This window comes from Monodelphis domestica, chromosome X, assembly GCF_027887165.1.
Source record: "Monodelphis domestica isolate mMonDom1 chromosome X, mMonDom1.pri, whole genome shotgun sequence".
NCBI lineage: Eukaryota > Metazoa > Chordata > Mammalia > Didelphimorphia > Didelphidae > Monodelphis > Monodelphis domestica.
The window spans coordinates 77,125,279-77,146,540 of record NC_077235.1 but is presented as its reverse complement, the minus strand read 5'-3'; positions in this window follow the sequence as shown (position 1 = coordinate 77,146,540).

The following is a 21,262-nucleotide window of genomic DNA, read 5'->3' as shown; positions in this document are numbered from 1 at the left end:
AGCAAGATAGGATCTATCACATCTATTTACCATAATCCATTGAGCCATTCCTCAATTGATGGACACTCCACACTCCAGTTTCCAGTTCTTCAAAACTCCAAAAAGAATAATTAGAAATATTTCAGTATATATAAGACTTTCTTCTTTTTCTTTGACCTCTAGGATTTAAACCTAGTCAAAGGTTATGCAGAGTTTATTAACCTCTTAACCATAATTCCAAATTGCTTTACAAAATGACTGGCCCAGTTCATGGTTCTAGCAACAGGGCGTTAATCTTTTCCTCCATCCCTCCAGAATCTGTCATTTTCCTTTGTTGTCAACTTTGCCAATCTGATGGATATGAGGTGGAAATAGTTGCCTTAATATGCATTTTTCAAATTATTAGTGATTTGGGGCATTTTTCATAGGGATATATGCCTATGTATATGTATTTTATTAATATGGAGAGAGGGAGATTGAACGTCTTCCTTTGAGAACTACATAATCATAATCCTTTTCTTACAAATTGAAAAATTCGATCTTTACCAGAAAAACTCATTGTAAAGATTTCCCCTCCAGTTAATTGATTCCTCTTCCTAGTAGCATTGGTTTTATTTCTGAAAAAAACTTTATATTTTATTTCATAAAAATTATTAATTTTGTCTTCTTTGATCCTCCCCCCATCCCTTGTTTGGTCATGAACTCTTCCCCTTTCCATAGATCTGAAAGTTCATTTCTTCCTTTGAATTTGTTTAAGATTCAACTTTTTATACCTAGATCACTTATCTATTTGGAACTTATCTTGCTATGAATGTGATGGGAGGTGTTGCTCTAAATCTAATTAATGCCAGACCACCTTCTGATTTTCCCAGGAGTTTTTGTCAAATAGTGACTTTCTTTATCCCAGTAGCTGAGTCTTTGGGTTTATTGAATATTAAGCTACTCAGTCCATTTGCTTAGTTATATTGTGTACCTAATAGGTTACTCTGATCCATTCTCTGTATCTTAAACAGTATCAAATTGTTCTGCTGGCCACCACTTTGTAGTATAGTTTAGGCTCTGATTCTTCGAGGTGTCCTTCCTCCTGACTTTTTCATTATTTCCCTTGAGATTCTTGGCCTTTTGCTCCTCCCGATGAATTTTGTTATCGTTTTTTCTAGCTCTATAAAACAATTCCTTCATAGTTTGATTGGTTTGGAATTAAATTAATTAATTAACTTGGGTAGTATTGTCATTTCTATTATATTGGCATGGCTTACCCATGAGCAATGAATACTTCTCCAATTGGTAAGGTCTGCCTTTATTATCACAGAAATTCTTTTCCGGTTATATCTATAGAGTTCCTGTGTGTAGCTTCCATGGAAGAATGTAAACTTCCCCAAGTATTTGGTCCCTTTAGTAGTCATTTTAAATGGAATTTCTATTTCTATCTCTTTCTATTTGCATTTTTTAGCAAAATAGAGAAATTTTATATGGAATTCTTTTTACTAACATTGTTTCAATTAATTTTTCATTGATTCTCTGGAGTTTTCATTTTTAATTAATTTATTTAGTCAATTTAGAACATTATTCCTTGTTTACAAGAATCATATTATTTCCCTCCCTCCCCTCCCCTGCCCTTCCTGCAGTCAATGAGCAATTTCATTGGGTATTACTTGTGTCCTTGATCAGAACCTATTTCCATGTTGTGGGTTTTCGCATTAGGATGTTCATTTGGAGTCTACATCCCCAATCATACCCCCTTGACCCATATGATCAAGCAGTTGTTTTTCTTCTGTGTTTCTGCTCCCACAGTTTTTTCCTCCGAATGTGGATAGTGTTTATTTCTCATAGATTCCTCCAAGTTGTTCATGATCACTGCATTGACACTAATGGAGAAGTTCATTACATTTGATTGTACCACAGTGTGTCAGTCTCTGTGTATGATGTTCTACTGGCTTTGCTCCTTTCACTCTGCATCACTTCCTGGAGGTTGTTCCAGTTTCCATGGAATTCCTCCACTTTATTATTCTTTTTAGCACAATAGTATTCCATCACCAACATATACCACAATTTGTTCAGCCATTCCCCAATCGAAGGGCATCCCCTCATTTTCCAATTTTTCCCACCACAAAGAACACAGCTATGAATATTCTTGCACAAGTCTTTTTCCTTATTATCTCTTTGGGGTACAAACCCAGCAGTGCTATGGCTGGATCAAAGGGCAGACAGTCTTTTATCACCCTTTGGGCATAGTTCCAAATTGCCCTCCAGAATGGTTGGATCAATTCACAACTCCACCAGCAGAGCATTAATGTCCCAACATTGCCACATCCACTCCAACATTCATTGCTTTCCTTTGCTATCATGTTAGCCAATCTGCTAGGTGTGAGGTGATACTTCAGAGTTGTTTTGATTTGCATCTCTCTGATTATAAGAGATGTAGAACACTTTTTCATGTGCTTATTAATAGTTTTGATTTCTTTGACTGAAAATTGCCTATCCATGTCCCTTGACCATTTTTCAATTGGAGAATGGCTTGATTTTTTGTACAATTGGTTTAGCTTTTTAGAAATTTGAGTAATTAGACCTTTGTCAGAGGTTTTTGTTATGAAGATTGTTTCCAATTGATTCCCTTCTAATTTTGGTTGCCTTGGTTTTGTTTGTACAAAAACCTTTTAATTTGATGTAATCAAAATTACTGATTTTACATTTTGTGATTTTTTTCTAGTTCTTGCTTGGTTTAAAGTCTTTCCTTTCCCAAAGATCTGACAAGTATACTATTCTGTGTTCATCTAATTTGCTTATAGTTTCCTTCTTTATGTTCAGGTCTGAGTTTATCTTGGTGTAGGGTGTGAGATGTTGATCCAAACACAATCTCTCCCATACTGTCCTCCAATTTGCATTTTTTTTCATGATTTCTCTGGATATCCTTGATCTTTTGTTCTTCCAAATGAACTTTGTTATGTTTTTTTTCTAATTCAGTAGAAAAGTTTTTGGTAGTTCAATGGGTATGGCACTAAATAAATAAATGAGTTTGGGTAGGATGGTCATTTTTATTATGTTAGCTCATCCTACCCATGAGCAATCAATGTTTTTCCAATTGTTTAGATCTAGTTTTAATTGTGTGGAGAGTGTTTTGTAGTTGTGTTCATATAGTTCCTGTGTTTGTCTTGGCAGATAGATTCCTAAGTATTTTATATTGTCTAGGGTGATTTATAATGTAATTTCTCTTTCTAATTCTTGCTGCTGAAATGGGTTGGAGATATATAGGAATGCTGATGACTTATGCGGGTTTATTTTGTATCCTGCATCTGTGCTGAAGTTGTTGATTATTTCAATTAGCTTTTTGGTTGAATCTCTAGGAGTCTTTAAGTAGACCATCATGTCATCCGCAAAGAGTGATAATTTGGTCTCCTCCTTGCCTATTTTAATCCCTTCAATTTCTTTTTCTTCTCTAATTGCTACTGCTAGTGTTTCTAGTACAATGTTAAATAATAGAGATGATAATGGGCATCCTTGTTTCACTCCTGAACTTATTGGGAAGGCTTCTAGTTTATCCCCATTGCAGATCATGTTTGCTGATGGTTGTAGATATATACTGTTTATTATTTTTAGGAAAAGCCCTTCTATTCCTATGCTTTCTAGTGTTTTTAGTAGGAATGGGTATTGTATTTTATCAAAGACTTTTTTGCATATATTGAGTTAATCATGTGATTCTTGTTGGTTTGCTTGTTAATATGGTCAATTATATGGATGATTTTCCTAATGTTGAACCATCCTTGCATTCCTGGTATGAATCCTACCTGGTCATAGTGAATAACCTTTGTGATGACTTGCTGGAGTCTTTTTGCTAGTATCCTATTTAAAATTCTTGCATCTACATTCATTAAGGAGATTGGTCTATAGTTTTCTTTCTCTGTTTTTGACCTGCCTGGCTTTGGGATCAGTACCATGTTTGTGTTGTAGAATGAATTTGATAGAACTCCTTCTTTGTTTATTCTGTCAAATAGTTTGTATAATATTGGGGTTAGTTGTTCTTTGAATGCTTGATAGAATTCATTTTTGAATCCATCTGGACCTGGGGATTTTTTCTTAGGGAGTTCTTTGATGACTTGTTCAATTTCTTTTTTTCCTAGTCCTTTCTTCTTTCTTTATTTCCTTCTACACTAGTGTTTTGTTTTTAATCAGTCCCCCTAATGACCACCCTTATTTTATTTCCCTTTCTACCCCCTCTCTTCTTATTCTCCCCTTATTTTCTTTATGGCCTTTTTAAACTACCCCCACCCTTCTCCCTTCCTTGTACTGCTTCCCTCCCCACCAGTCTGTTTGTTACCCTTCTACTCCCCAATAGGGTGCAAATCAATTCTCTGCCCCAATGGATTGGATTGTTCTTCCCTCTTTGAGTTAATTTCAATGCATGTAAGAGTTGAGTATTCCCTATCTCCAACCTCTTTACCCTTCCAGTGTATCGATGTTCTCCCCCCTCCCACCATGAGCTTCTTTGTGACATACAAACTTACCCCTTTTGTTTATTTTCCCATTTCTTTTAGTATTAACCTCTTTTTAGCTCTAATTATATATATATGTATATACATATATATGTATTATGCATACATATATCTATATACCTATTTCTGTCTTCTCCTTCATCCTATGCAGTTTGTCACTGTTCCCTCTAGGTGTAATTCTTCTAGCTGCCCAGGTAATAACAACAGTTTACCAATGACCTCTTTTCTTATAGGGATACATATCATTTTAACTTATTGAGTCTCTTTAAAAAGTTTTTGTTTTGTTGTTTTTCTTTTTTCCCTCTTTTTAAATTACCTTTTGATGATTCTCTTGAGTTCTGTGCTTGGATATCGAATTTTCTGTTCAGGTCTGGTCTTTTCTTTACAAATTCTTGGAATTCTTCTATTTTGTTAAATGACTATACTTTCCCCTGTAAGAAAATAGTCGGTTTTGCTGGTTCTCTGGAGTTTTCTAATCATCATCATGTTATTGGCAAAAAGTGATCATTTTCCTTCCTCTTTGAATATACTTAACTCCCTCAATTTCCCTTTCTTTTCTTATTGCCAGAATTTCTTCTCACCTCTGTCTTGCAGCTCCCTGGCTCTCAAAAGTATTTCTTGCTGAAAAGGAACAGGAAAGATCAGTGAGTAGAGATGGGAACTGAGTAATCTCATGTACTAAGAAGGCATACTTCCATGAGGAAATAAATCCAGCAACCAGAGAGGGTAGGCATGGTGGAGAGCATTGAAGTAAAGACAAGGGTATGACCTGGCACACGAGAGCTGGTTGTTAGTTTTTTGTCTACAAACCAGAGCTCGGTTTAGTGTTGTGTCAATTATCTAGTTGAGAGTCTAGAGCTTGCTCGAGTTCAATCAAAACACAATAGAAGGCTCAGAGGATGTCATCCCTAGACTAGAGACCTAGTGATAAAAGGATGATAATAATAATAATGACAAAAGTAATAGCAATAATAAGAATAACTGGCGTTGCTATAAATGCTTTCAGGTATGAAAAGTGCTTATATCCATTATCTCATACAAGCTTCTCAACATCGCTGGGTATAGATCAAGGGAAATAGGAATTAGAGTGAATACCAGAGACCAGAGCAGCAGCTACAGACACAGACACAGCCAATGGCCCACCACACTCCCCAGTATGGCCAAACTACATGAGAATGTCATTGGGAAATGTTTAACAAAATGAACCAAAATACTAAAAGCCAGATAATATTCCATTTTCAAACTAAGTTAAGATGCAGCCAACTGTGATCCTTCTGCATGACTTGGTAGTCTGTTGTCATTTGAGTTTGATATCACGGCCATGGATTATTACCCAAACATAAAGAAGAAATAGGTGAGTCCGGGAATCAGATCACAAGGTAGGCACAGAGGCATGGCACGTCTGCAGTGAAGTCTTCTATTAGCCAGACATCTGTTGGAACTCACTCGGCAAAAAGCAGAATGGCTAACAATTCCTTGACTTGCCTTAATGATGATTCCAGCCTTCAAAAAGTGGAAGCATCAACCAAGGGGGATTCTATTTTGGATCTGATTCTCACCTATAAGGAGAGACTAGTTACCAGAGTGGGGAAGACCAATAGAAAGTCTTGCCCAACATAAGCCAGGAAGGAGTTATTCAACACCTGGATATCCTTGATAAATACAAGCCCAGACGAACCGTGCCATAAGTCACTGAAAGAATACGATACGGTGACTGCACAGCTACAACGGAAGAGGAGAAAATGGAATATGCAAATCATAAATCTGAGATCTTGCTTTCTATTAATAGCAAAATGGCTAATTGTTGTCCTTTTTACTGGAAGAAGACCAAAGTGATATTACTGGTGATGACTTTTGACTGGTACATAATAAATTGGAGTCAAGCGAGGCAGAGTTGTACAAAATCATCCGCCTCACTCTCTCTTCCAGAATTATCAAAGTCCAGTGGCAAGACCAAAGTCAAGATAAGTCAAGCCAATCTGGTAGTTAGCATCTAGGAAAGGAAGCAATGTTTTCAAATTGGCTATTAAGCCTGATCTACTAGACTGAAAGGTCAGAGAACTCTATAATTACCGAAACACACCACACATATTAAAAAAAACTTTAGACCATCACAAATTTGGCCTAAAATGAATAGTACGTGAATGTTTCACAAGCAGTAATTGTGTTTGCCTTTCTTTGTATATTAAAGGAATTTGAGCAGATGATTAAATAGCTAGTGAAGTCTGAGTTAACACCTTGTTTTCCCCTTTATAGAACAGAGATACTCACGACCATTTCATTAAGCTTAAACACAGTCTAATGTATAATCATAAACACGGATTTGGAAAGGACCGTGTAGAGCATATTGGTCAACCCCTGCCAAACAAGCAGTTTCCTATAGCTATTAGTAGGCCAACTTGCCAGCCAAAACCCAGAAGGGTAGGATGGAGTTAGAGAAAGAGGTTAATGACAAAGATCATTCTCTGTTTCAGCTTTGTCTAGAGTCAATTATTTATGCACAAAAGACAAGTTGGTCTTCCTATTAGAGGACAAAGTGAAAGGACTGGAAGGATACCTGGAAAATTTGTCAAGGAGAATGGATTCTTCTGTGAAAGAAAGGGAAGTTGAAGCAGGGTGTACAGAGAAAGAAGGAAGGCACCTATAGAACAGTGTAGGAACTCAATAGGGTTCAACTTGGTAAACATATAAACCTCTTTGGCAATTAAATTGCATCTCATAGATTGGGTCTTAATTGACTGATTTGGGTTGGGTTGGATCCATTGGGTATAAATGGATTAGCTTGTACTCCTTGGGGAAAGACATGATCCTTTTGGCACTCTTTACCAAAAAAAGTGGTCAATTGTGGGGTTGACCTTTTACCACATTACCCTTTTCAGAGGACACAGCATGGAACAGCAAAGCTTAAGATTGGGCGTGAGTTGGTGCAGAAAGGGAAAGGTATGAGGAGAAGGGAAGCCTATGTATGGCCACATTCCTCCCCTATCCCAAGAACAGTTCATGACTGTCTTGGGAATGAATCACATGGGAACTGTATGCTCTTTCACCTAAAAAGAATTCTTGAACCCTAAGTTCCAGAAACCAGCCTTCTAGAGTGAAAATGAGGAGTCCCTGGATGATACCAAACACTTGGCAATAGAAGAGGATCCCAGAGTCCAAATTTCCATTGAGAGAATGAGGAGTTGCTGGTCATTACCAGCCTCTTGGGGAGACGAGGTTGAAGGCCAGGGCACCACAACCAAAGGATTCGAAAGGAATTTAGCTGTGGTATGAGAAAGCAGAAGGATTGGACCTTGTCATCCACTATCCCCATAAGTTGGTACAACGGTGCAGACCGGAAGAGAAGGGAGTGAACTCTCTAGCAATCTGAAGTTGATTTTTCCTTCCAGGGATTTGCCAAGTCCTTAGGGTAGTACCATAAGGCTGGAGGCCTATATATATTTTGGATGAAAGGGAGACTCACCAGAAAGTTGGGGGGTTGCCTATCTAGTATCTAAAAGTTCGTTTTCTCTTCTGAGGGGAATCCAAACCACAAGGTGGTGCTCTGAGTCTAGTTGACTATTTTGGACCCCTAAAGAAAGACGATACTTACCAGAAAAAGCAAGGAATCTTGTCAAGTGTTTATGGGCTACTGTGAGCCCTTCGTGTATTTTCTTCATTACCTATTGAGTGAAAGGAAGAATGTCCAATTCCCAATATGCACCTTGAATATTCATACTAAGGAAGGGGACCCTTTTGTCCATGTCTAGGGAGCTCTAGACAAAAGTGCCATTTTGAGTAATGTTGTTTTTTCTAAAGGCAACAACAAAACATTAAAAAATGGGGTGTCATGGCCCAAGATCAAACCTGGTTCAGGTAAGCAGAGAGTCTAGGACTGGTCTCATTGTAACAGTTTTGAGCTTTATCTCATAGAATATATAACTAGGTTCTTTGAGGATGAAATGGCATCTGAAGTTGCAAAGAAGAATGAACATGCTCTACAGGTGACATGTGACAATGACTTGAATGTAGGTATTTGTTTGGGACTTGTTAGTGCTGCCCATAGGCAAAAATCCAGCCAAGGTGGGGGGCTGACTCAACTCAGAGTTTGACATCCATCAAGTTTTATACCCATTCCATTGCTAGCCATCAAATAGTAATATGCTTGGGCTGCTCCCACCAATCTGTCTGTACTCCGGGATGAGGGAGAGGGAGATAGGCAGCACTTTTCATAGACTACAACGTTTCTTCCAGTCACTAAACCAAGACTTCTTAACTGGGTTCCATATACTTGTTTGGTTTTCCTCTTATATTTTGATAACTATTTTGATAGAATTGGCTTTCTTTGTAATCCCGTGCATTTTATTGTATGCATTTAAGAATATGATTCTGAGAAAAGGTCCATAGACTTCACCAGATTGCCAAAGGGATCTATGAAACAAAAGAGGGGAATCATCCCTGCACCAAAGGGTACTCAAAGTCAATGTTGGTTTCCATACTTCCACAATGTCTCACCTTGGGGGATTTCTCCCCTTGTATCCAGGTCAATACCTAGGGAATTAAGTAGTGACAAAGAGCTAAATTATAGAAATTACTATAATTATATATCTTGGTTCTAGTCTTCCACCATTAGAATAGATTGCTTTCTTGTTTCCCTTCCTTGGGTGCTCATAGATATAGGTAGCTGCATAGTAGTACAAGTAACCTTTGATGTATGTAGAATAAAAAATTTCACCGAAAATGTATAAACTCTCACTCATTCATCTCAGCAGATTGTCATGACCAATTCTAACTCCTTTTCATGTTCCTTTCTTACTAGAATCTTCTTGTGGCTAGATCAGACCACTGAATAAGTATTCCCCCAAGAATGATAAAGAATATTCCTTGTCATAAAGAATGGAATGAGAGGAGAAAGTGTGTGTGTGTGTGAGAGAGAGAGAGAGAGAGAGAGAGAGAGAGAGAGAGAGAAAGAGAGAGAGAGAAAGAGAGAGAGAGAAAGAGAAAGAGAAAGAGAGAGAGAGAGAGAGAGAGAGAAAGAGAGAGAGAAAGAGAGAGAGAGAGAGAGAGAGAGAGAGAGAGAGAGAGAGAGAGAGAGAGAGAGAGAGAGGGAGGGAGGGAGGGAGGAAGAATTCTCCCTAGTTCATCAGGTAGTTTGCAGTCCTTAGTGGTCAACACCACATGATCCAGAGGCCAGTCATATCTAGAATGGTGACACTTGGAAGTTCCCATGCTAAAGAGACCATAAACACTGTCAGAGTCTCTTCAATGTTTTTTCTTTATTGCAAAGATGTGAGCACCACTCAAGGGACAATCCCATTCATTGGAGAAGTTGTTTCAGTCATGTCTGACTCTTCATGACCCCATTTGGAGTTTTCTTGACAAAATATACTAGCATGGTTTATCATTTCATTTTCCAGCTTATTTAACAGATGAGAAAACTGAGGAAAAGAGGCTTAAGTGAATTGTCCAGGGTCACATAACTAGTGTCAGAAGTTGAATTTGAACTCAGGTCTCCCTTGCCTGCTGCAGCACAACCTAGCTGCCTTTCCTTGGAGTATTTCTCAGAATTTGCCCTATCTATCTGCCACAGTGAATCCTGAGTCCTGGGTCCATGGAGTATTCAACAAGTTAATAAAAGATTTTCCGTGGCTCAAAAAGAGACCAATATTATGGTTGACAATGACCGATTTCCCTTCCAAAGACAATGATTGTCAGATTGGGAAAAAATGAAACATAAATGATTAGCAAGGTGTTAAAATCCAAAATAATTAAGGAGACAGTAAGAAAATCACTAAGCTCACCCAGCCTGGATCAAATGAATGAAGGAATTAGCCAATGTACTTGCTAAACTTCTGAAAATGATCTTTGTGAAATCATGGAGAATGGGGAAGGCCTTGTAGAACTGGAGGTGGATAAATATGGTGATTTTCAAAAAATAGAAGAATGTATTTTTAAATTATAGGTTGATGAGTTTGATTCCTGGCAAAATTCTAGCCCACTATTATCATTATAAGGGTGTGGGGCAAAGGGGCTTTGCTCTTCTGTCTTTGAGGGATCATGTCTCAAATACCCAAAGATGGAGAGATGGAGATAAGGCCAGCCTGCAGTCCCTCACATCACAGTGGGCTTGTCCTCTTAGCTTGGATGAACAATAGAAACTGAGAATTTTTAAATGGGGAGAATGTTTTGAATCACTTTGGCAGAAGTAATGAGCAATCAGCTCTGGAGGAAAGACTGAGCTCTTGAAGTCTCATTCTTCACCCTTTCCCTTGTCCTTCTAACAGTGTGTGGCAAGGTAGGAAGGGATTTCTCTCTCTTCCCTTCTCCCTACCTATCAACAATGGCATGTTGCATGGAATGCTATTGTGATAAAAGAAATAACGAACTGGAGGGATTCCATGTGAACTGGAACCACCTCCAGGAATTGATGCAGAAGGATAGGAGCAGAACCACGAGAACATTATACACAGAGATGGATACCCTTTGGTACAATTGAATATAATGGACTTCTCTACTGGCAGCAATGCAATGACCCAGGACAATTCTGAGGGACTTATGAGAAAGATGCCATCCACATTCAGAGGAAGAACTGTGGGAGCGGAAACACAGAAGAAAAACAACTGCTTGATCACATGGGTCGAGGGGATATGACTGGGGATGTAGACTCTAAATGTAAACTCCAGTGCAAATATTAATAATATGGAAACAGGTCTTGATCAATGACACATGTAAAACCAAGTGGGATTACTTGTTGGCTATGGGAGGGGGTGCAAGGAGGGGAGGGAAAGAACATGAATCATGTAAACATGGAAAAATATTCCAAATCAATTAATTAAATAAAATTTTTCAAATCCAAAAAAAATGGCATCTTGTAGAAGCACATGGCCATGGGAGATATATGTTTCCTTATATCCTGAAAGGGGAATGAAGGATATTCCTTTTTGAACCCCAGCTCTTTAGGTAGAGGAGGTAGCATTCTAAATTCCTTAGACTGAATTGTACTAGGAGATGGTCTACTAGCAGAAAGGCTAGATTCCTAGGGTTACCTGCCTCAAGAATAAGCCCAAGTTCAAGCATTCTAAACACTAGATCTTCTAGAGGAAAGATGTTGTGATGCTATTTATTCTTTGAAGAATGACTTCATCAGGGAACAACTAGGTGGATAGAGAGCCAGGCCTAGAGATGGAAGGTTCTGGGTTCAAATGAGCTATGTGATCCTGGGCAAGTCACTTAACCCCCATTGCCTAAACCTTAATGTTTTCCTGCCTTAGAACCTATACTTAATATTGATTCTAAGATGGAAGAGAAGGGTTTTTTTTAAAAAAAAAAGAATTAATCCATCTGCTTAAATGGTTCCTACCTAGACTATAAAGTCACCAAAGATTTCAGCTGAAATGAGAGCAGGAAGTAGTGGAGACTAGTCACACAGAGTGTATCAGTAACAACCCGATAAGTATCTAGCAGAGATTACAAGACCGAGGGTCAGTGGGAACAGTGTGAGGACATCATTTGCCCTGTAGCGCTTTCACATTATAGGTAGAAGTTGTTCCACTTCACACATGCTTTGTCCAAACATGTTTCCTACTTATAACCATTATGTGTGTCCTCTCTACTTGCTCACCCTGAGTATACTGTGGGAGAACACATACCAGGTTTATGCAGGAAATGCTTTGTTGCTACTAAAGTGTTCCTGTAAATGCCTTTATTGTGCAATAAGTATGTTCTCTATTATAGCTAAATACACTGGTGGGGGCTCACAAATTTTAGAAGTGTAGACACCAAGAGCAACTCAAACCTGGAGTAGCCGTCCTCTAGGAGCTCTGTCCTACAAATCTGGGGTATTCTATTCTTTTTTAATATTGGTTCATTACCGATTACATGTTATAACAAATTTCCACATAAGTTTCCCTAAGTTATATGATTCAACTTTGGGATACCATGTTATTAAAAGGAAGGCTCATGCATGCTTTTTAAACACTTGCCTTTGCCCTTAGAATTGATATGAAGTATTAGTTCCAAGACAGAAGAGCAGTAAGGGCTAAGCAATGGGGGTTAAGTGACTTGCCCAGGGTCATACAGCTAGGAAGTGTCTGAAACCAAATTTGAACCCAGGGCCTCCTTTCTCCAGGCCTGGTTCTCTAGCCACGGAACCACCTAGCTGCTCCTTATGCACACTTAACTAACTATCCTCAATGATTTTAAGTTAGCAGACCTGGCTCAGCTCCATTCCCCATTCCAGCATAATAAAGGAGATTGATGATCACTGGGACCTGTATGGATTAATGAAGAACATATCATTTGCTGAGATCATTTCCTTTTCTGACAAGGCTAATAGATTTGTAAATCGGTAAAATTCTGTGGCCACATACCTACAACTCAAAATATCCGACAAGGTCTCTCACATTATTTTTGTGGATGAGATGGAGATATGGGAGCTGAAGACTGGAGAGAGCATATGTGGACCTGGTATGCTGGTTGTCCCTTCCCCCTTCTCCTAAGGGCAAAAGCCAATGGGTACGTTTTTCCAGGCTTGCTTATATTATACCCTGTGCACGCCTAGACTAGATGATAATAGAGTTTGGCAGATATGGAACTGTTTGAATGAGTTGGCCCAGAGAATGGTGGATCAGTGTTATCCTGGAGGAAAGACTCAAATGGACCCCATTATTATTTTCAAATCTTTTAATCGATTTCTTGGATAAAAGCATCTATTACGACAATGGAGTAGGCGGGATACTTGAACGGTGGGAGTGGGAAGATAGAGGCAGATGTGAGTAACCCTAATGAGAGCAATAGTGTCTCTCCCATTCTCATGTTCACTATATTTATTGGTCCTTGTACCATGTTATTATAAAGCTGAGTGGGTAGACAGGAGCCAGAGAGAAAGAGAGAAAAGGAAAGCTTTGTGGAAGCAGAGCGATGTGTGAAGTCAGCTCACTTATGATACTTTCCGTAAGTGTTTGTTTTTCTCTGTGTCCCTGAGGAAAGTCTCTGACAGAGCTGTGCCAAGTGCTGCTTGAGGTCTTAGCGCAGACGACCATGACGACAATGTCCAAGAACTAGGCCGGGATGACTCGTAGACAGCCAGCAACAACGGAATCCTTGACTGTCATTAAGTACCTTCTCAGTTCTTCTCTACTCACTTGGGTAGAGGTGTTTTAAAGGTGTCAGGCCCATGAAAAAGCATTATCACTAGAGCAATTCTAGAGAGCTTGAAGATTTGCAAAGCACCTATTTGCTCATTGATCCTGGGACACCTAGGGGATAAAGAGCACACTTATCACCTGTCTGCAATGGCACCCATCCAAAAGAGGGCTTTAGCACATTGGCAGGAAGAATCCAGAAGCAGAAACATCTTGACAGAGTGGAAAGACAGACTGAGTGGGAAAAGACGGGATCTTGGGGGAGAGAAATGTAAAGAAAGAGCCACAGGTGTTTGTTTTTTTTCAATCAGTTACAGAGGCAGCTGGGTTGCTCAGTGGATAGAGCAGCAGGCCTGGAGTTGGGAGGGTTCAAATCTGGCCTCAGACTCTTTCTAGTGGTGAGACTCTGGGCAAGTCACTCAATCCCCATTGCCTAGCCCTTACTGTTCTTCTGACCTGGTTTTGATTCCAAGACAGAAGAAAAGGGTTTTAAAAAATCAATTATAGAGGTACAGGATGGGGTGGGGCAGGACACAGAAGTTCGCAGGAGAAAAACGTGATGGTTTTAGAAGCATGCAAGCTCATTAGGAGCCAGCTCTGTGCCTGGGCTGCCACGTGAGGAGGACCAAGAGGCAAGTGATCATCCTCTCTATCCATGGTCCTGGCCAGATGACATCTACAAGGACTCTTCTGTACCAGGTAGTCTGACAGATTACAGGAAGCACATTGACGTGCTTCCAGAGGAGAGGGATCAAGCTCCCATGATGGCCTCCTGTGAGGACTGCCGGAAGGAAAGGAGTATGTTTACCCTGGAGAAGAGAAGACTTGGGGGGTCATGATAACAATCTTCCAGTTTTGCAAGGCCTTTCATATGGAAGATGAGCGTAACCTTGTTGTTAATTGGTTCCAAAGGGCAGAACTACGGACAATGGATGGAAGTTGCAGAATAGTAGATTTGGGCTTGATATAAAAACAAACCTCCTAACGATTAGAGCTGTCCAAAAGAGAAACCGGCTTGCCACATCGAGGTAGCGATTTCCCTGCCCCAAGAGGCCTCAAGCAGAGGCTCATCTCTAATGCTGTTGAGGGGATTCCTGGTCAAATAGGGAATTAGACTAAATGCCCTATGATGGCCCCCTCAGGGCTGAGAGGCTGATTCTCTCTCAACTTGATGGGCCACCTGTGGGCATCTTGGAGCCGATTCCAGCCATGAGCTCTCTCTCGAGGGCAGAGCCTGAGTCCTCACTATAAATCTAGAGGCTGAGCGCTGGTTTGAGTCTGCTGATGGTCTCAAAGGCCCACTTGCGAAATGAGTCCACTGCACACACTCAGGCAAGTCAAAGAACTGGGAGCCTTTCCAAGGCAACATCTTTATTCCCTTCTCCCTTCACCCAGAAGCCACAATCAGCATCTTAATTGCAATACGATGAGTTAAGGATGCCAGCAAAGCAGCAGGCACTAGAAGGCAAGCACACGCCCCTCTTTCCCAGTGCCAGGAGCCTGCAACATTGTCCATTCTCCTCTGGCTGGACCTTGATGGAAAGAGCCTTATTTCAGCTCTTCCAGGAAGAGTCTCTCCAATCAGGCAATATGTCCCAGCTGGAGTTCTTCTCCCAGAACACGTCGGCCTGTGCTAGTCAACGCTTACAGAGAATGGGGCAAAACCATGGACCATTTCCCTAAGCTCCCTCCCCAAAGAGCTAGAATCACCAGTCCCAAAGCGAGGGCTTTGAATTCTTGCCGGCCATTGGGGGAATGCCAGCTCCTGCCATCTTTTGTCAGGGATGTAGGCAGCTAAGAGATGGAGGGCCTTGCAAACGGGACCAAGTCACAGCTCTGGCTAAGCAAGGGACCGGGCTGGGGCCCAGGGGCCACGCTCTTAACGTATAACCTTACGGAGGGGTGGAGAAGAAAGGGGGCCCCTGGGAACTTTGTCATTGGGCTTTTCCAGTTTTTATATTTAGTTCCTCTCCCGTCTGATTGACTTTCTGAGTTGAATTTACAGAGTACTTAAGGGGCATGCAAAAGAAGGCAGTTCTTTTCCCATCGTTTAAACACTGGCCTCAACCTTCAGTGGACAAGATCCAAGCAATGTTCTGAACAGGAGACCCAAGAGAACATAAGTTCTCGTGGAATGGCTCCCTTCAGCCCTTTCTCAATTCACTCTCTGAAAATACAAGCGGGCCCTGCTTGGAGGGGTGGGGGGGGGGGGTCCAAACTTGTTTTCATTACAAAGGGAAACTTGGCTTGTTCAAAAAAAACATTTCAGGCCTCCTCTAAATAGCAAGCTTCCCTTCCTGTATTTAAAATGGGATTCGATTGGCAGGCCAGCTGCCCTGGGACCAGACCTAACATACGAAGCAAGGCACACCTGTGCTAATGGCAATCGTCCTCTCCCCGGGGTCATCTTTCCCTCTTAAGCAGGCGGAATTAGTGCACACACCTCCAGTTCTGATCCTGGGGCCAGAAGGGACATGTTCTCCCCTCGTCCTACAAACAAACAAATGAAAAAGCCCAACGACATCACGAATGCTAAAATCCGATTCTTCGGTGTTGCTCAGCAGCTAAAACAACCATCTGACCCCAATTCCAGGCCCATAGGCAGTCCCCAGCGGCCCATCTAAATAGGAGTTGCAAAATTCAAGTTCCCAGTTGCACAGGTGTAGGGGGTCTATCACTGACACAGCTTACATAGCTTCCAGTCACAGCTGGGCTTGCAGACCATATGTTTCCTCTTAAGCATCAATACGTTAGAGATCAAGAATCCATCAAAACAAAAGTTGACATTAGAAAAAAAAAATCCCTTCTCAGCATCTCAGTCTTCAATTTCCCCTCCTCCTCTAGGGGCCCAAAGGATGATGGGATGTCCACCAACGAGGTTTGCCCTGTGGCCCAGAGTTGAGTGTCAGTGTGAGCATTAGAGAAATGATCTGATGGACCTAGGTACGCATTTACTGGTTTAAGGTGGTGGACCACTCCTGGTACCAGGAGCCTGAGCGGGCCTGAGGATATAAGTATAAGCACCTCCTGGCTGAGCAAAATTCCTTGGAATGAGGGCCAAAGGAGTCTGGCCCTCTGGGCTCCCAGAGGGCCTAGCCAGGAGGCCTCATTCTCTAGGAATCCCTAGTTGACAGCTGTTTCATGTGGAATCTTTTCTGCAATGAGGAGCTTCCTCTTCTCATCCTTCTATGACGGTGCCAAGCTTTCTCTTAGAGTCATCCAAAATTCTCTGCAAAGTCCAACAGATGATTTCACTTTCCACATGGCACCCGGTGAGAGAAGGAAAAGAGAGCATACATATGAAGGACCAAAGGACATGCTGCCTACCCGAAATTGTTTCTTATGTTCTCTAGGGTGGTAAAGAGGGACAAAACGGTTTATATGTGTGCCTGGGTGAATGTGTGTGTCCATCTGTGTCTCTGTATAAGTGGGGAGTGGAGATAGTTTGACTATGATCAACCTGCCTCCTGTATATAGATTTTGGAAGCAGAAAAGGTTCTGTCATAGCAGGGACATGCTGCCATCTTTCAGCATCAAAACTTCAATGTTTGTTGACCACTACCATATGGCCAAGTGAAGAGATACTTAGACTTGGAATCAACAAGGCCTCATTTCAGTTTCCACCTGACATTCCATAGCTATGGAACTCTGGGCAAGTCATTTAACATGGGCTGAACCTAATTTCCTTCTTCTGTAAAGAAGTGGGGTTGCTCTGGGTCACACCTGGAGCTTTGCTCAATAAAGAGCAGAGATAGTTGAATCTGTATCAGAATTCATTTGTTTCTGTAAAGAATTGATATAAATCCGCATGTTACAGAACTTTGGAAAATTCTGCAAGTGATGAACCTGGTATGGCCAAGATCCTTTTTATAATAGACCAGTATTGAGAGCCAGATTTTGTACCTAGCCCGAAAAGGCCAAAGAGGGTCCACAGAACACCCATATTGGGGTGCGAAACAGTCCTCTAGTCAGCTCCAAAGCCAACAGAAATGGTGAAAATGTCCAAAGCCCGGTTCGTTCAAATAGGCGAATGACTTATGACTATTGTGGCTGAAGCAGCATCTTCCCATAAAAAGACAGACTCACTCGGAAGGGGATCTTGAACTGGGGGGAAGTTTGGCTAACAACTGTGCAGGGCTCGATGTACAGATATAAAGATTAAGCATTTGTTCTGATCTTTCAAGAAAGGCTAACGGAAAGAATGGGTTGGTGAGGGGAGCTAATAAAAAGTGACGAAACTAGGAATAGCCAAATCCATGGTGGAATGTCAACATCTCAAGCCGCATGGAAATGTGCATGTGGGACAACAAGTGAAGAGAACATCTAATTCCCTCTTTGCTACCAGGGTAATTACTCATGCAGAATTCATCCCCATAAAGTGCAAAGGCAATGCGAATGACTTTAATTTAGAACTATCAGAGCATCTGAGGAATTCGGTGGAACACAAAAGGGGTAAACCATGACCCAAGGATGTCTCCTCAACAATGCTGTTCGGCTCCAAATGTACCTTCTGAGGAACATTTTTTAACACAAAATACCATGACCCAGCGTGGCTCCTCGTCTTAGTCACCAAACTGAGTTCAGAGTGATTTTTGGCTGTTTCCAAAAATCAAACAAGCCTTCAAAGGATTCAATGTCTTTGAGATGATTCAAAAGAATGTGATATCATTCCCAAAGAAAAGTCCCCAAACTACTTAGAATCCGGGCTGTGTCACTGAAGGAAGCACCCGGCCACCCAAGCTGGAAGATGTGGAAGAAGACATCATTGGCTTGAAAGCGTAAGTCCGAGTACAATTACCTTAAAAGGTAGTCTCATTACCTGCAGTCAGGAAGACCTGGGTTTGAATCCCACCTCCAACACTTGGTGTACTGTGTGAGTCTGGGTAAATCACACCACCTCCAGGTCTCAGTTTCCTCATTATAAAGTGAGTGGGTTAGCCTCTGCCTCTAAGTTCTCTTTTACCTCTGAATCAATCCCATGAATTTCAGAGTGTGTGTCTGCACACATGTCCGTACACATATATGAGTATATCTGTACATGTGTGTGTATGCATATGTGCATTTGTGTCCAGCCAGATATGAATCTAGAGAAGAACGTTGACCCAAGGATCCTAGAAAAGACCATCGATTCCAAACACGCAGGAGCGAATCTCAACACCACATGCCAGGAAGGGCCAACAGACAGTGCTGGTGGACATCTTTCTAAGTACCTATACTTGAAGACAAATTCCCCATGCCATTCTCTCTTATTCCGGAGAGGGCACTCAGAAACACCACACGTAGGACTCATCTGGATGGACTTCCTTAGACGGAGAGAAGGCTCATCTCTTCCCTACCCACAGCTGCTATAAATCTCTCTGATTTCAAGTAGACAGTGAAAGACAAGTTGTCCTTCAACCTCAAAGATGCCACCGCTGATCCCTTGTCAGCAGGGATTTGCGTTGTTTCCTTAGCAGTGTGGAAGGCAACAGAGTCATCCACACTCTCCTCCCAGGCATTCCTGGTGGCCATGGAGCTAGAGGGACCCAAAGGCTACTACTGTAGGGCCTGGACTGGGTCCAGAGAAAAAGGAGCACTAATGGGGCTACATAAAATTAAACTCATGACCTCCAGGGATCATTAGCCCTGGAATATAACCCAATTAGCTAACTGGCCTATGTGGCTATGGAACGTGAAACCAAGTTCCATCCATCAGCCCTCAAGAAGCCATAGGAAGGCTGGGTGCTGGGTACCTAATTATTACTGGTTAAAATATTCCATCTAATTTGAGTGCTAATCCATGTATAACCCAGTGGAATTGCTTGTCAACTCTGAGAGGGGGGAGGGAAGAGGGGAGGGAAACAACAAGAGTCACGTAACCATGGAAAAAATTAAAAATCAAAATTTAAAACTATCAAATCTAAGCTATGCAAAGAAGGCTTTGTACTTGGACTGGATGAGAGAATAAATAAATACTCCCAAGATTACCAAAGGGCAGAATTGATGGGGAGCACTGCTAGGTAGAGTTGACAGAAGTACCATCTTGGCATTTGTCAGCTGAACCTGGGACTTCCCAGAGTTTTGCTGCTTCCTTTTGGTTCTCTTAAGTAGAGAGGAAATCTGACTTGTAGCATTGGAATGGCATCCTTCCTCCAGCTAATAAGAAAAATCTTAAATGATTAGGGAGGGAAGAAGAAAGGGAGGGCGGGTCAAGAAAGTCACACAGGAATGATTAGGAGTCTCAGTACCTTAAGAATGGATTCTGGTTAACCAGGGAGGAAAGCGTGAATGAAATTTACCAGGAATTCCCCTTCCTCCCTTAGGAATGGAGAGAGGAAAAGGAAATGGAGGAGTCGGAAGGGAAAGAGAAGAGTCAGAAAGAAGAGAGGAGCCAAATGGAAGCGAAGTTAGAGGGGAATGAGGGTAAGGGAGAAGGGAAAGGATGAGTTGGGAAACAGAGTAAGGATGAGATGGTTTGATGTAAGACACTGGATTTGGAGTCAAGACCTGGGTTCAAATAATAGCTCAAATACGTACTACCTGTGTAATCCTAGGCAAGCCACTTCACCACCTGACTGGGCCTCAGTTTCCTCCTCTGTAAAATGAAGGAGTTGGCCTCTACAGGCCCTTTCAGCTCTAGATGAGTGAACCTAAAAGGAGGTTGGACTCAGTGACTTCTAAGGTTCTCTTTGTGGACAATCCTATCATAGGGAAGGGACTATTTTCGTCTTTTTGCTTTGTATACTCAGTGCCTAGCACAGTGTAATGTCCAGCACCTAGTAGCTGTCTTGTAAATACCTGTTGACTAATGCGTTGATGAGGAAAAGAAATGAGGATATAACGTCTCTCCTACCCCCAGCTGGCATCACAGTAGACAACGCAAAGGAAAGAAATAGCACTGAGCAACAGCAGACGTCTCCTGCATCACTGCCATTCTGCGTTCAGAATACTATCTTCAGATGAAGGGAAGTGGTCAAAGGATGTCATTATTTCTTCCTTCCTTCCTTCCCCTCCAGCCTTCCAGCTCTCTCTTGCTAATAAGCTAGGCCAGAGAGTTAGGAAAAGATGGGATGTCTTTATCTTAGTCATGCAATTTTTCTCTATTTCTAGAAAAAGACGTGAAGAAAGGGAGGAAAGTCAATAATGCAAATGTCTGTAATCCAATGGATCAAAGGCAGGAGAGTCAGGAAGTAGAATAATCATATGGATTCTGAAGCATCACTTTGAGTGTGAACCATGTGAGAAAAAAAGGGTGAAGCATGATTAGTCTCTCATTTTCTCGCTAATACTGAGTTGGGATTGGGCAGGCTGGTCTTTATAAGGTGCTTTGAGATCTCAGATCATCAAATAAGATCTTAGAGCTAGAGCCTAGCTCTTACTGCAGAGAACTTACTGCACATGTGCCAGCGGGGACTGCTCCCTTCCCCTTCTCCACCACACCTGAGAACATTTCTCCCATCACCTGCCCCTCTGCCCAGCAGCCCAATGGGAGTGCTTCTTCCCTCCCCTATCTGGGGTAAGGGGGTGTCTCACACATGTTATGAGGGTATACTTTGGGCATTCAATCTCTAAAAGTTTTGCCATCACTGATCTAGAGCATAAAAGGAACTTAGAGTTCATCTAAACTAATGTCCTGATTTTACAGAGGGAGAAACTGAGGCCTGGGGTCCCAAAAGTAGTAACAGAGCCTGG